The sequence below is a fragment of the Phaenicophaeus curvirostris genome, chromosome Z (assembly GCF_032191515.1).
Source record: "Phaenicophaeus curvirostris isolate KB17595 chromosome Z, BPBGC_Pcur_1.0, whole genome shotgun sequence".
NCBI classification, from domain to species: Eukaryota; Metazoa; Chordata; class Aves; order Cuculiformes; family Cuculidae; genus Phaenicophaeus; species Phaenicophaeus curvirostris.
This window is the reverse complement of record NC_091431.1, coordinates 63,299,480-63,315,201: the sequence shown is the minus strand read 5'-3', so window position 1 is coordinate 63,315,201 and position 15,722 is coordinate 63,299,480. Positions and strand designations below refer to the sequence as shown.

Below are 15,722 nucleotides of genomic sequence, written 5' to 3'. Positions count from 1 at the left end.
CCCAATAGAATCATAGAATCATAGAATAACCAGGTTGGAAGAGACCCACTGGATCATCGAGTCCAACCATTCCTATCAAACACTAAACCATGCCCCTTAGCACCTTGGCCACCCGTGCCTTAAACACCTCCAGGGAAGGTGAATCAACCATCTCCCTGGGCAGCCTCTGCCAGTGCCCAATGACCCTTTCTGTGAAGAATTTTTTCCTAATGTCCAGTCTAAATCTCCCCTGGTGGAGCTTGAGGCCGTTCCCTATTGTCCTGTCCCCTGTCACCTGGGAGAAGAGGCCAGCTCCCTCCTCTCTACAACCTCCTTTCAGGTAGTTGTAGAGAGCAATGAGGTCTCCCCTCAGCTTCCTCTTCTCCAGGCTAAACAACCCCAGCTCTCTCAGCCGCTCCTCGTAAGACCTGTTCTCCAGCCCCTTCACCAGCTTCATTGCTCTTCTCTGGACTCACTCCAGAGCCTCAACATCCTTCTTGTGGTGAGGGGCCCAGAACTCAACACAGGATTCGAGGAGTGGTCTCACCAGTGCTGAGTACAGAGGAAGAAGAACCTCCCTGGACCTGCTGGTCACACTGTTTCTGATACAAGCCAAGATGCCATTGGCCTTCTTGGCCACCTGGGCACACTGCTGGCTCATGTTCAGTCACTGTCAACCAACACCCCCAGGTCCCTCTCCTCCAGGCAGCTTTCTAGACAGACTTCTCCTAGTCTGTAGCTGCACAGGGTTGTTGTGCCCCAAGTGCAGGACCCGGCATTTGGCCTTGTTAAACCTCATGCCGTTGGACTCAGCCCAGCGGTCCTGCCTGTCCAGATCCCTTTGCAGAGCCTCCCGACCCTCCAGCAGATCCACACTTCCACCCAGCTTAGTGTCGTCCGCAAACTTGCTCAGGGTACACTCGATGCCTTCATCCAGGTCATTGATAAAGACATTGAACAGGGCTGGACCCAGCACTGAGCCCTGGGGACACCACTTGTCACTGGCCTCCAGCTGGATTTCACACCATTTCCCACCACTCTCTGGGCCCGGCCAGCCAACCAGTTTTCCACCCAGGAGAGTGTGCGCCCGTCCAGGCCAGAGGCTGACAGTTTCCTGAGCAGAATCCTGTGAGAAACTGTGTCAAAGGCTTTACTGAAGTCCAGGAAGATACATCCACAGCCTTTCCCTCATCCAGCAGCCGAGTCACTTTGTCATAGAAGGCGATCAGGTTAGTCTGGCAAGACCTGCCTTTTGTGAACCCGTGTTGACTGGGCCTGATCACCCGGTTCTCTTGCATGTGCTTCATGACAGCACTCAAGATCACCTGCTCCATGACTTTCCCTGGCACTGAGGTCAGACTGACAGGCCTGGAGTTCCCTGGATCCTCCCTGTGACCCTTCTTGTAGATGGGCACAACATCCCCCAGCCTCCAGTCCAGTGGGACTTCCCCAGTCTTCCAGGACTGTTGGAAGATGATGGAAAGGGGTTTGGCCAGCACATCCGCCAGCTCCTTCAATACCCTAGGGTGAATCCCATCCAGCCCCATAGACTTGTGACTGTCCAGTCGGGCTAGCAAGGCTCTGACCACCTCCTCTTGGATCACAGGAGCCTCATTATGCTCCTCTAGCTCCTGGGTTTGTACACGGAACAACTTTCTTTACAGTTAAAGACTGAGGCAAAGAAGGCATTACGTACCTCAGCCTTTTCCTCATCCCCTGTCACTGTTGTTCCTTCTGTGTCCAATAGGGACTGTATGGTCTCCCTAGTCCTCCTTTTATTATTTATATATTTATAGAAAGATTTTTTGTTATCTTTCACAGACTTTGCCAATCTGATTTCTAGTTGAGCCTTAGCCCTTCTGATATTTTCTCTACACAATCTCACTTCCCTCCTGTAGTCCACCCAAGAGGCCTGTCCCCTCTTCCAGAGCCCATAAATGTTTCTCTTCTTCTTGATATCACTCAAGATCTCTCTGTTCAACCAAGCTAGTTTTCTCCCCTGCCGGCTTTTTTTCTGGAAGATGGGGATGGCTTTCTCCTGAGCTGCTAGGATTTCCTTTTTGAAGAGCTCCCAGCCCTCATGGGCTCCCTTGCCCTTAAGTACTATCTCCCATGAGACTTTGCCAACCAGCCTTCTGAAGAGTTCAAAGTCTGCCCTCTGGAAATTTAACGCTATTGTCCTGCTAACCACCCTCTTCACTTCACCTAGAACAGAAAACCCTATCATCTCACTATCACTTTGTCCTAGGCGTCCTCCTACTGCCACATCCCCCACAAGGCCTTCTCTATTCTCAAACAGCAGGTCCAGGAGGGCACCTTCCCTTGTTGGTTCATTCACCAGCTGTGCAAGGAAGTTGTCTTCCACGCACTCCAGGAACCTCCTAGACTGCTTCCTTTCTGCTCTATTGTACTTCGAGCAGATATCAGGCAGATTGAAGTCTCCCACAAGAATGAGAGGCATCTATCTAGAGATTAACCCCAGCTGTTTGTAGAAGAGCTCATCAGCTGCTTCTCCTTGGCTGGGTGGTCTGTAACAGACTCCCATCACAAAATCTACCTTCTGGTGGGCTCCTCTGATTTTAACCCACAGGCACTCAACCTCCTCATCGCCACAATCCATCTCAATGGTGTCCAAGTCCTTCCTTACAAAGAGGGCTACCCCGCCTCCTCTCCTACCCTTCCTGTCCCGCCTGAAGAGTTTGTACCCCACCATAGCTGCACTCCAGTTATATGAGTTGTCCCACCACGTTTCCATGATGGCAACGACATCATAGGCTCCTTGCCCTACGACAGCTTCCAGCTCTTCCTTCTTATTCACCATGCTGTGTGCATTGGTGTAAATGCACTTCAGCTGAGCTGCTGAGCCTTCAGCCCTCTTAGAGGGAACAGAGTTCGTTCCCAACTGCCTGGTAACTGGAGTAGCTAGCTCCAGAGTGCCCATATCTCCCTTAGCACCCTCCGGTGTGTTCACCCCTACTTTCTGTGTGGTGAGGTACTGGTGGCCCACACCAACACCCACTCTCCAAATCACAATTGCCCCATGTCCAGGCTCGTTCCTGTCTAGCCTCGGCTCAACCCCCTCCCCCTTCACATCTAGTTTAAAGCTCGATTTATGAGCTTAGCTAGGTTTTTAGCAAGGGCTTTAGCCCCCCTAGGAGACACACGTGTCCCATCCTTAGCAAGAAAGCATGGGGGTGCGTGAGCCACCCCATGATCAAAGAAGCCAAAGCACCTCTCCTCACACCAGGCTCGGAGCCAGGCATTAATGGAATTCTTCTTCCTGACTTCCCGCTCCAACCTCTGACAAACACCATTTGTGAGTGGTTGTCATTTGGACACAGAGCTGTTAACCGCTATTCTTTGAGTGCAACCCTCCAGCAGATTCTTTACCCAAGGAGTGGTCCAGCTGCCAAACTCATGTCTCCCCAATGCAGAGAAAATAATGTTATGTGGAACAGTGTTGAACACCTTGCACAATGCAGGTAGAGGACATCAGTTCCTCTTCCCACATGCACCAGCCCTGTAGCCCTGTTGCAGAAGGCAATAAAACTTATCAGGCATGATTTGCCCTTAATCAATCTATGCTGGCTGTCACAAATCACCTCCTTATTTCACATCAGCAGAGTGCCTTAGCAGAGTTTCCAGGATGATCTGTTCCATGATCTTGCCAGATGCAGAGGTGAGACTGACTGCCCTGTAGTTTCCCAGATCTTCCTTTTTTTCCTTTTCTAAAAACAGGGGTTATGTTTCCCCTCTTCCAGTCAGTAGGAACTTCACCAGACTGCCACTGCATGTATTTTTCTCCATGGGTGATAAGGACAGACTAGGATAACTAATGAGCTATATGTCTGCCCTTTAGCCAGAGAAATCCCACACTTGTTATCTTGTTAATTGACACTTGTCAGAGTATGTTTTATGTGCACACTATTTTTATATCATTGGCGTCCTCTGTTATCTGCTTAGAAAAAAAAGCCCATGTGAAAATACACAGATCATTATTTTTATCTTGGCTTGAACACTTACCTGTGACCAAACCACTCTAGCACTGTTGTTGCTTACTCAAAGGTTTACTAAAGCAAACATAAACCTATCGTGCATAAGTTAAAATTACTAAATAAATACATGCTCAACAATCAAGAAAAAATTAAACATTGTTAAAATAAATGCTGCATGTATGTAAACAGGGACAAGAAGCACAAAACTATTACTCAAACCCAGTGATACACAAACACAGCAGTAACAACTAACACAGTTTTGCCGTTGCTTAATTTAATTTTATATTTACTCAGGTGTGCAAAGTACTGAATTTAGCAGATTTGACAGGCTTTGCAATGGTTTGGTTTGTCCTTAATAGGAAAAGCAGAATAAAAGTTCACACTGTTCAACTTCAAAAAAGATAGCTCTCTGTCACTGAAAGCTGAAGAAAATTTCCATCATCTGGTTATAACTAGGGGTCCATGGCACGGCATGAGTCGTAGCAATTCCACTTCTATTCACTGGAGGGGAGTAACACACATAAATGATAATATTTTGCTAAAATACAAGGTCTGACAGAAAAAAACCCTGAGACTAGCTGTACAGCTCAGAACTAAGAATGAGAGAGGAGAGACAAAGAGATGGTTATATGGTATATTTTAACCTGTCACACTGAGACAAGGCTCAACTCGATCTCTTCACTCAGTGCGAGTGCATGCGTGTTCAAACAGAGGCATTTTCTTACCCTCAGTCGGTAAATGTTGCTGTGCAAGGGTGAACTCTGAGTTGACATCAAGACAACACACCAACCCACAATGCTTTGTCTGTGAAGCAGTATTTAGCTCCTAACGATGTCACTGTGCTTGAGCACCCTCTCAGCTTCCGTGCTCAAAGGAACCCATTCTTTGATGGCTGAAGATGTGAAAGCAAAACTTACAGAGATCCTCAACAGCCTTTCAGAAAATCACGTCTGGAATTGCACTGAACGTTAGCAGCACTGTATGCAGCTGTGTGTCAACTCAGAATGGAAATATTCTGATGGCAATCATAATAGATTTTCTTAATTTGTTAAATAAAAAGAATTACAAGCACAGCCTCAGGTGTTTTTTGTGATGGACCTTGTATATTTTAGAACTAGTAGGCTTTTTTCCTGTCTTTTTTTTTTAAAAGGTGACTTTTATTCTTATTGAATGAAGGTAAAATGCAAAAATTAAAACACGGCTACATAAACTTTTATATTCTCTACAGTACCTCTCAAAGCTCAGAAGCTAGCAATATTTTTAAACGTACACTTACTACTTCAAAGCATGGAACTAATAAAGAGTAAATCGCAGTGAAAATGGAACTGACTTTCTATCAGAGCTAACTTTTGTGGGAGCTAAAAGGCTGTAGGGAGTTTGAAGGAATTAGGAAAGTTCACTATAATATAAACAACAAGAAAATTCCAGTAATAGCTTAAAATCCAGAAGTTTCTGAAGAAAAATTCTTAACTGGTTGATTACCAACAGAAACATGCAAAGCTAGGGTATAATCACACCTCTTAAAGACAAATATTCATATCTTGATGCTGCAGTAAATATAAAAGACATATCCCATCAACTCCTTTTGAGACAAAGGGAAAAATTCCTTGCTGTCAGTAGATTTAATCAGAGTTTGCAGATGCTGTTCTGGTTATTTATTATTTTTATAGTTCTGTGCTGCCTGTACCCAAATCAAGAAAGCTTTTTTGTAATTCCTCAAAAGTATTCCACGTTGCTCATCAGTAAGATCCTCACTCATCAATCAGGCCATTCATAGCAGAGTTTTAAATATATATTTGTGTTAACTAGACATGCATCCTATGCATCAGCTTCCGATTTTAAACTTCTCAGATATGTAAGCACAAAATATCTGCAGCTGATCTTCACAGAAAAAGCAATACAGAATTACTTTTGTATGTAAGACAAGGCCATGAAGAAGTTACCACAATTATGTCAACATGCGAATTTTAATACTGGGAAGCAACTTTGGATTTCACCCCTTCCTTTTCTGCCACTAAATTGCACCTGACTCTGTCCCAAGAAAGCAGCAGCAGCAGAAACTGGGGGTAAGCAGACGCAGAGGGACTGGAGTGGGGTGGGCTGGGACCACCAAAGGGACAGTCATACACAGCCTGGCTAGTGTCTAGTTAAGAGTGGGACACTCCAGCCTTCAGCAGCTTGGTACTTGTGGATAAAGGAGGCTGTTGGAAAAGATACCAGAAGAACCTGCCAAATGGGCTGCTTCTGGCTCCAAAGACTAGAATAATCCACCAGTCTCAGTCAAGAGCCCAGACAGAACCTGTCAGTCAGCCCATGAATAATCATCATGGATCAGACTCTCTTCCTCACTACAGTCACCCTTGAAGCTGCTGAATTAGAGAGGTCTTGGTCTAACGTTTGCTGCATTCAGAGTTCAAAATAAGCCTGGAAGAGACACTGGAAGTGTGCGATTCCCTTGTCTGAGATCTGCATGGCTCACTGGCTCCAGCTTTCTGTCCTGCACAGAAGCACCATCAAACATGCTCTGACTGGAGCTTCCTGACATGGAAGGCAACCGGATCTCAGACCTGTCTTCTCTGCTCTGATCTACTCATCCAGTGCGGGCATCCCCCCACGTCACCCTGCTCGGCACCCTGCCTAGCACTTGTACAGACAGGCTATTGGCAAGTTACAGCCATTCATATGCCCAGATGGAAACCGCATTTATAAGAGTTCCATTTGGAAGAAAATACAGAGATGCAGTTTGGGGGAAATAATTGCTGGCTGGTGCCTAAGCCTAGAAAGCACTATTCAGAATGACACACAGCAGTAACGTAAAATTGCTCTCACTGGCTTTGCTGGTATCCCTAAAGCCAGCACTGTCCTTGAGGTGTAAGGGTCCTTCAGCCTTTGCTGAAGAAACTCAACAACTGTAGAAACTTAACAGCTGTAGAAACTTAACAAAATAGATACATTAAAAAACAAGCCAGACACTGATGGATTTGAAAACTGTAGAGATGTTGTTATTACTGCTCCATCTTGTCCAGATAACATCTAAATGATCCTTAACCTTTGAGGATGTAAGACCAAATCTCTCTCCAATTTTCAGTCACATGCCTGATGTCATAAGTGGCTGACAGAGCGGTGGCTCTCATCTGGAGAATTCATGTTCTCACTGTAGTACTTTATTTCTGACCTTTAAACAGTTATTTTTTACCCTTTCAGATTTCAAATGAAAATAAATTCTGTTGCATCTTCACTTGTCAGAAGTCTGAAAACACTTTACTTCATAGTCATGCCAAATACTTTCATATTTTTTTATGTGAAATTAGGAAACAAGCTTGTAAAAATGTTACATTTTCCTCATAATTCCTTAAATTAAAATAACAACTTATACTTCTTTGGTTGTTCTAATAAAGTCACTTGTACCTCACAGGAAAACTTTTAATTCTAAAACAGAAACTACAATTTTTATTTCACATACTAAAAAAAATAAAATCTTAATCATGATTCCCAAATAATGTCACTGACTTACATAACCTCTAAGTGGATCCAGCTTTCCCTCACAACATCCAAGTAACCATTACACAACACACAAAAACTACTACTTGAAAATATATAAGTAGATCATAATTTTATCCTCTGTCATGGTTTAACCTCAGCCAGCAACAAAGCATCAGACATTTGCTCACTCCACATTCCCATCAGGATGGCAGGAGGAGAATCAGACAGGTGAAAGTCAGACAACTCCTAGATTGAGATAATATCAGTTAATAATAAAAATGAATGAATGAAAACAGTTGTTCACCACCACCCTACTGATGCCCAGCCAGTCCCCACGCAGTGACACCAGGTGCCAACCTTCCCTCCACCTCTAGGGGCTGAACATGATGTCTATGGCTTGGAATATCCCTTTGGCCAGTTGGGGTCAGTTGTCTTGGCTGTCTCTCACAACAACTTTTTGTGCAGCCCTAGCCTAGTCGCTGGCAGGGCAGGCAGCCCAAGGAGCAGAAAAGGCCTTGACTCTGTGTGAGCACTGCTCAGCATTAACTAAGATTTCCTCTTATCAACAGTGTTTTCAACAGAAATCCAAAACATAGCCCCACATCAGCTGTTTTGAGGAAAATTAAGGCTATCTCAGCCAAACCCAGCACATTGTATCAAGAGATATATAAAAAAAAGAGACCTTTGCCTCTGTCGCTCTAAAAACTCTAAAACAAAATATTGTGGCTATATGCATGAAGAAAAAAAAAAAGAAGGCAACAATGGACTAACATGTAAGTGGAAGCCATGGATCCAGAAATTAGTATACTTCCATTCAAAAAAAGAATCAGAATTAAACTATGTACTAATATAACCATTTTTTGTTCATTATGCTGTAAAAAAAACCACAGAAAACTGCCTGTATTTAGATAATAAAAGCACAAGGCATAAGAGAAATACATATAGTGAAAATATACAGTATGATAAATTCGTAAATACTTATCCAATCTCAGAATCATATTTAAGTACTGTTTCTGGGTTTTGACACAAAAAGACATTTGTTTGTATTTCCAGAGATGGATGTTTGTATTTCCAGAGGTGAAAAAATAATAAAACCCTTCTGGTTAAGAACAGGATTTGCCAAACCTGCAGTTGAAGCTCAATTTCTGTTTTATACTCACTGAACTTTGCAACATAGAGCCCTTCACAGCCAAGCAAGAGTGCAACGAGGCTGCCAGCCAGCATCCCAGGGCCCTCAGTGACCTCACTACGTAAGCCAGGCTTTCCTCTGCCAAAACTCATCTAAGGAAGAGGGTACAAGGCAAAACAGGGATGCCATAGCACAGTACATCAGGGACCTAACATAATGAAATTGATCAGCACTCAGGTGTATTGAAAAAGCTTTTAAGAATTTCACATTGCTGAGTAACAGCTCTGTTTCTCAAAGCACGAAGCAGATGTGAACTCCACTGGAATTCAAACGCACAGCTGGCTGTCCAGCACCTCTGACAAATCAGGTCACTTACTTAAGACTCTAAATATGGACCTGGAAACCTACTTTCAAATTTCCATTTGTTATCCTTCACACTTTTGACTTCTGCTTATGAAGCATATTCAGCACTCCCTAGGACCCTTAAAAATTAAGATCAGTATTAAAGCCAAGATTTTTGAGAAAGCCTTTAATTTTTTTGAGAAACGATGTTGTTGAGAACTTTATTTCTAGAGAACTTGAGCATGTAAAACAGACATTTTGGCTACCTCGCCATGCCTGCACATAAACGACTGTACTTCAGTGGCCCATGGAGAGATTGCTGAACACAGCACAGCACACAGTTCAAACACCCCATATTAAATGCAAAGTGTATATTCCTTATCTTTAGTTCAGACAGCACCCTGTAAATACAGCTTGGGGAACTGATAAATGATTTCCCACTCCCACATCCCTGTTTGGATCAACAGAGAGTACATCGTCAAAGCACTGAGCTTCTGTTTTGTTGTACTCAGAAAGAGGAAAAGTTCATCCAACTGACTATTGTGAAATAAAACTTCTGGAAGAAGCTCTACTGTACTGTCAAGACTTCAATCTTGTACATTCTTTGATATACAAATACTTCATAAATATGGGAAATATTTATGGGAAATACTTCCCATAAGTCATTTCTGTGTCTTCATTGATGCCAGAGATGAGAGCAAGGATTCTTCTTACGGGCACAGTTGCACAGAATCAGGCTCTGCCTTTTTAAGGCATGTTCACCCGCTCTTCAGTCACTCTCCTCAATGCAACAGATTCTAAATAGTGTGGAAAGGGTTCTTTTACACAATGATTCCATCTACTACTCCTAGCTTCCACTGCGGGTTTATAGCATGCCATATGAGATTTGAAAATTAACATACTTCTTTTCAACCGTGGAAACTCAGCCTGCAAAAGTGTTTATAAATACAGCATATGTCACACCCATTCAACTTGGTACAGCATAGTCCTCATCTTTATGTGAGCAAGACATAAATAGGCATTAACCCCAAACCCTTATGCCAGCAATCCTTTAACATGATTTCTGTGAGTTGGCTTTATTTCAAACACTAGAGTGAAGAAAATATTTTTGGGGCTCTCATCACTACAATGTAATTCTACCAATGATGCAACGCCAGAAGCGACAGTGTCACTAGACTAGCAGGACTGTGCCAAAGTATGCAACCAAAAATTGTTTTATAAACATAGAAACTTCCAACATCCCAGCATTTTTAATCTGTCGTAAAAGCCTCTAAAATACTCACTGTAAGTGCAATTAAATTCTTAGGCATATAAAGCTTTACCATTTTCAGGCTATTTTACCAATATTCAATTCAATAAATCTCTACAAAGTAGCCAAGAAGTAAAATTCTGGGGAGTTTTGTGCAGAAATAAAACTGTAAAGGTAATAAGGGTATGATGTGAAAACACACACACATCCTTAAATTTTAGGCATGCAAGTATATTGGATACTTTGTGCTCAACACTTAAGCACAAACTGAAAGGCTGGTTGACTGCTAAGTCAGCCCAGTGACTCTAACCTGCATCAGTCACAGCATCAGCTAGAGACCTTGAAAGCAAATGCTCTCTCTCGCTGCTTTGGGTTTGTTCACCAACCTGAGCTGCAGAAAATGTTCGGTGTTATTAATATCAGCACCGTTTCTTTATGCACCCTCTTAAAATAACGTTACTATCACATTTTGTGTACGTCACTCTCAGTTCTTGGCCCATCTTGCTACCCAGATGATGAAGATTTGGCTGTCGGTGTCTGCAGGGAGGCATCTCTCTGAAGAAATAGACTGAGACAGTTTTTCCCTCCGTGCCCAGACGCACAGGGCAGGGCAGGAACGGCCAGGAAAGCACGAGCTGCGCCCAGGGCTGTCGGGGATGGCATTTTGTAAAGCTACACAAAGTTTAGCCGGTTCCAGGGGAGCAAACGCTCTCAGGAGCTCACGGGGGCGGCTTTGGGGTGCCCTGCAAGCGAACCCCCAGCCACACACCGCCTGGCAACGTCTTTTCCTTGCCTAAAACACAAACTGGAGATCCCTGGAGGTTTACAACTAGCGCTGAAGACACTGGAACCAGCCAAGCCCTCGCTCCGCGCCACCTCCCGCTCCCCAACCAACCCCCTCGCAAAAGCAGCAAAACGCACCTGCGCAGCGCCCCGCGCCGGGGTCCAGCGAGCCGGGGCAGGGCCCCCGGGTGCTCTGCCCTCGGGACAGAGCCCTGGAGCCGCGGGGACAGCCTCTCGCTGCAGCCTCAGCCCCGACCCCCGCGGAGAAAACCTCCGCTCCGCCAGCGGGGACCGGCCGCTGCCTCATCGCCAGGTCCTCGGAACTACCTTTATATATGTACATGTCACCACACAGACATCACATACTATACAGAACCCGCTTGCACGCTATATAAAAGCCGGCCACCGCTCGGCCGCAGCAGCCGCTCCCCGTCGCCCTCGAGCAGCCCGGGGGCGGCGCTCCGGGCGAGGGGCGGCACGGACAGACACCGCACCCCGCACCTCCCCTCGGCCCGCACAAACCTCTCTCCCCTACACACACGCCTTCCTCTCTCTCTGCTCACAGCCCCTTCGCTGCGCGCACCGCCTTGTCCGCGCATGCCTCGCTCGCCTCGCGTTTCTCCCTCCCTCCCTCTCCATCTCCCTCTCCGGGCTAACCTCCCTCTCTCCATCTCCCTCTCCGGGCCAACCTCCCTCTCTCCATCTCCGTCTCCCTCTCCGGGCTAACCTCCCTCTCTCCATCTCTCTCTCTGGGCTAACCTCCCTCCCTCCCTGTCCATCTCCCTCTCCGGGCTAACCTCCCTCTCTCCACCTCCCTCTCCAGGCTAACCTCCCTCTCCATCTCCCTCTCCAGGCTAACCTCTGTCCATTTCCCTCTCCGGGCTAACCTCCCTCCCTCACTCTCCGTCTCCCTCTCCAGGCTAACCTCCCTCCCTCCCTCTCCATCTCTCTCTCTGGGCTAACGTCCATCCCTCCCTCCCTCTCCAGGCTAACCTCTCTCCCTCTCCATCTCGCTCTCCAGGCTAACCTCCCTCCCTCCCTCTCCAATGGCCTAATCTGTCTACATCTGTCTGCAAGACATCTTTTCCATCAACAGGACTTGCCATTTTGGATCATCAGCAAACTTGCCAATGGTGCATTCAACTCCTGCATTCAGGCCATTCATTAATACATTGAACAGAACTGGCCCTAGAATTGAGACCTGAGGAACACCTCTGGTGACCGTTCACTAACCAGATGTAGCCCCATTCACTGCAACCCTTTGAACCCTACCTACAGCCAATTTTTCATTCAGTGCACTGTGTTCCTGCTCATCCCACAGTTGGACAACTTTTCCAGAAAGATGATGTGAGAGACAGTATCAAAAGCTTCACAAAAATCCTGAAAAACTGCATCCACCTCCTTCCCTTCATCCACTAGGCAGCTGACCTTATCAGAGAAGGATATCACATAAACTGAATAGGACTTCCCCTCTGTGAACTCTTGTCAATTGTGCCTGATGACTGTATTGTTCTTTAAATGTCTTTCTTCCCCCTCTCTACCCCCAATATGCTACAGACTAGGTAGGAGAAGTCTGTATAGAAAGCTGCCTGGAGGAGAGGGACCTGGGGGTGTTGGGTGACAGCAACTAAACATGAGCCAGCAGTGTGCCCAGGTGGCCAAGAAGGCCAGTGGTCTCTTGGCTTGTATCAGAAACAGTGTGACCAGCAGGTCCAGGGAGGTGATTCTCCCTCTGTACTCGGCACTGGTGAGGCCACACCTTGAATCCTGTGTTCAGTTCTGGGCCCCTCACCACAAGAAGGACCTTGAGGTCCTGGAGTATGTCCAGAAAAAGGCAACAAAGATGGTGTAGGAGTTGGAGGACAGGTCTTCTGGGAGGTGGCTGAGAGAGCTGGGGTTGTTTAGCCTAGAGAAGAGGAGCCTGAGGGGAGACCTTATCACTGTCTACTGAGAGGAGGTTGTTGTGAGGTGGGTGTTTGACGGAAGAAAATACGGGACAACACACACCGATCAATGTGATCCAAGTGAAGCCGTTTTATTTAGGGTTCGTTCTGCTTTTATAAAACTGTTTAACTTTAGCCCGCCTTCAACAGTTACCTTCCTAATTTGCATAACACAACAGAGTCGTTGTAACCTTTTATAACCTTGAGGACCCTGGCTATGGCTTCCCAGCTCCTCCCAGCCACAGTGCTTGGGTTGCTCATTGTGTGTTGCTACCCAACAATTCCCCCGTTTTCTTTTTGAGCAACCAAGCACTACAATACTGGCAATCAAGATAAACAATCCTTGCTTTAAGGCTCCAACAAGCCACTTCCTTGACTTGTGACACAGCTTCAAGAGCTGCAACTCCTGGGGCTAATAAACCGGCAAAAACTTTTTCCTCAAAACTCCAAAACCGAAAAATTTTTCCTCAAAACTCCAAAACCGAAAAATTTTTCCTCAAAACTCCAAAAACATATTGTATCCTTGGTGTAAACAACGTTAACTTTCCCAAATAACAAGGTCCACCAACTGGTTTGCTGGGTATTCTGCCCCCATGCTCTGTCACCACAGATTAGAAAATATCCGGGTTGAAGAGCCTTTTCAGAACCGTTATTCCAAATTCCCTTTTCTGTCAAAAGACCACCCCAGTTTCTTCTTCCGATGCGAGGTCCTCTTGCTCAGTCGTCTTCCTTTCTTTCCAGGGCTTGATCCACTTTTGTGGCACCCAGCGAGGTCCAGTATCTGTTAGGACACAAGCATAACCTCTTCCTGTCATTTTTAGTTCAACAGGTCCTTTCCATTCACCTGAGTCCCAGTCTTTGTATTGTACCTTGATACCTTGCTGGTCCTGGTTATTCAATCCTGATTCTAGTGATCGATGATGAATTACAATTGGAGGGCTATTCCTAGTTCCAGTAAGGCGCAAAAAATTTAACACATAAGTCGCTTTTGCAATTCTTTCACTAGGGGGTAATACATCTCCTCCCCCTTTTTGTTTTTGCAAAAGGGACTTCAAGGTTGCATGAGAACGTTCAATGATTGCCTGACCCGTTGGAGAATGTGGGATACCCGTGTTATGACGGATTCCCCATTGAACACAAAAATGTTTAAATTTTTGAGAGACATAAGCTGGCCCATTGTCTGTTTTTATCATTTGAGGTATCCCTAGTGCCATTATGGCAGCATACATGTGTTTAATTACATGTTTTGCAGATTCCCCAGTCTGTGCCGTGGCCCATATGGCCATAGAAAAAGTATCTACTGAGACATGCACATATTTCAATCGCCCAAACTCTGGAATATGGGTCACATCCATTTGCCATAATTGTAAGGCTTGAAGCCCTCTGGGTTTTATTCCAAATCCTAATCCCATACCTTGTTTTTGACAATCTGGACAAGAATTGATTATACCTTGTGCATCAGACAGAGGAATATTAAATTGGCGTTTAAGTACTTTAGCACTTTGGTGAAAAAATTCGTGCTTGCAAAAAGAGATTTGTTCGAGGATCATTCCAAACTGCAGCAACAAGGCGATCGGCACGATTATTCCCGATTGCCAGGCCAAAATTAGGTTGATGGCTTCGTATGAGTAATAAAATACTTATGCTCTCGTTGTTCCAACAGGTACAGCAATTGTAACAGTAAGGCATACAAAACTGCATTTTTAACTTCTTTTATCATAGCCCTTTCTATTCTACAAACAGTACCTACAACATATAATGAATCAGAAACTATATTAATAGGCTGTGATGTATATTGTTGAAATACCCAAACCACTGCTCGTAGCTCCATAGTTTGTAGTGAATCACCTGGATGTGTAAATATTAACTTCTGGTTCCATTGCCCTCGCTTTTGCCAGGTGATAGCAGCCCTACCAGATTTCTTTCCTGCATCTGTAAAAAATGTAATGCCTTTCACTGGCGTTTCAGATCGCATCGGTATCTGTTCAAAGGTTTGGTCTTGTATCAAAGGAATCAATTTGCTAATTGGATATGTGTTGCTAATTTCTCCCATAAAATCTGCTAATGCGATCCCAATAGGTTCCGAATGTTCCATAAGCCAATCCAAATATCCCGTATTAATTGGCAGGTAAATTCGTGAAGGTTCAGTCCCAGACAATTCCAAAGATCTTTTCCTGCCTTTCATAATCAATTGACCAAACAGCTCAAGTCTAGTGGTTATAGTATTTTTCGGTTGATACGGTAAAAATATCCATTCTATGATTTGAAATTTTTGTTCTGTCTGTCCCAAAAGGCCAAAGGATGTTTTCGATCTTGAGCAGAGTTAACCAATACTAGCTCCAAGGGCTTATCTGCCACATAACGAGTTACATTAGCTTTTAAAATTTTTTCTATGATTTTGTCCAGCTGCCCATCAGCGGTCGCTCCCCAAAATTTGATACCAATCCTGTCCCCATTTGAGACAACACGTCTTGTCCTAATAACGCTCTGCTGAGGGAGAAAGTAGCCAATAAATCCCCCTGTTTGTTTTTTGTGAGCAGTGCAAAGTAAGCCCAGTGGCTGCTTTTTGGCTAGGCTAACGATAGCTCCACTGGTTTTCTCAGCCTGGGGGGGCTGGTCCTCTTTCCAACAGGCGCTATGGTAGCAGCTATTACTCCCTTTGTCCAAGCGGCTGCAGGCATTTTCTTTTCTCGAATGGGGGGGGCAGCTTTTGTCTGGGGGCTGCCGCTTTTTTGCCAACCAACGTAGGTCAGATAGGGGCAGGCCAGGCATTAAATATCGGGGAAGCTCCTCTGCTATTCCAGGAATAGGGATTTCAA

The 15,722-nt window shown here is 45.1% G+C and overlaps 1 protein-coding gene across 1 annotated transcript in view; it reads right to left on the bottom strand.

Annotated features, from left to right (window-relative positions):
- The window catches only part of RANBP3L (RAN binding protein 3 like), a 30,028-nt gene extending 23,165 nt beyond the window's left edge, over positions 1–6,863 (bottom strand). The window contains exon 1 of the mRNA XM_069880121.1: positions 6,804–6,863. The gene's annotated coding sequence lies outside the window, so the exon portion shown is untranslated. The remainder of the gene's footprint in view (positions 1–6,803) is intronic.
- Between the last annotated feature and the right edge of the window lie 8,859 nt (positions 6,864–15,722).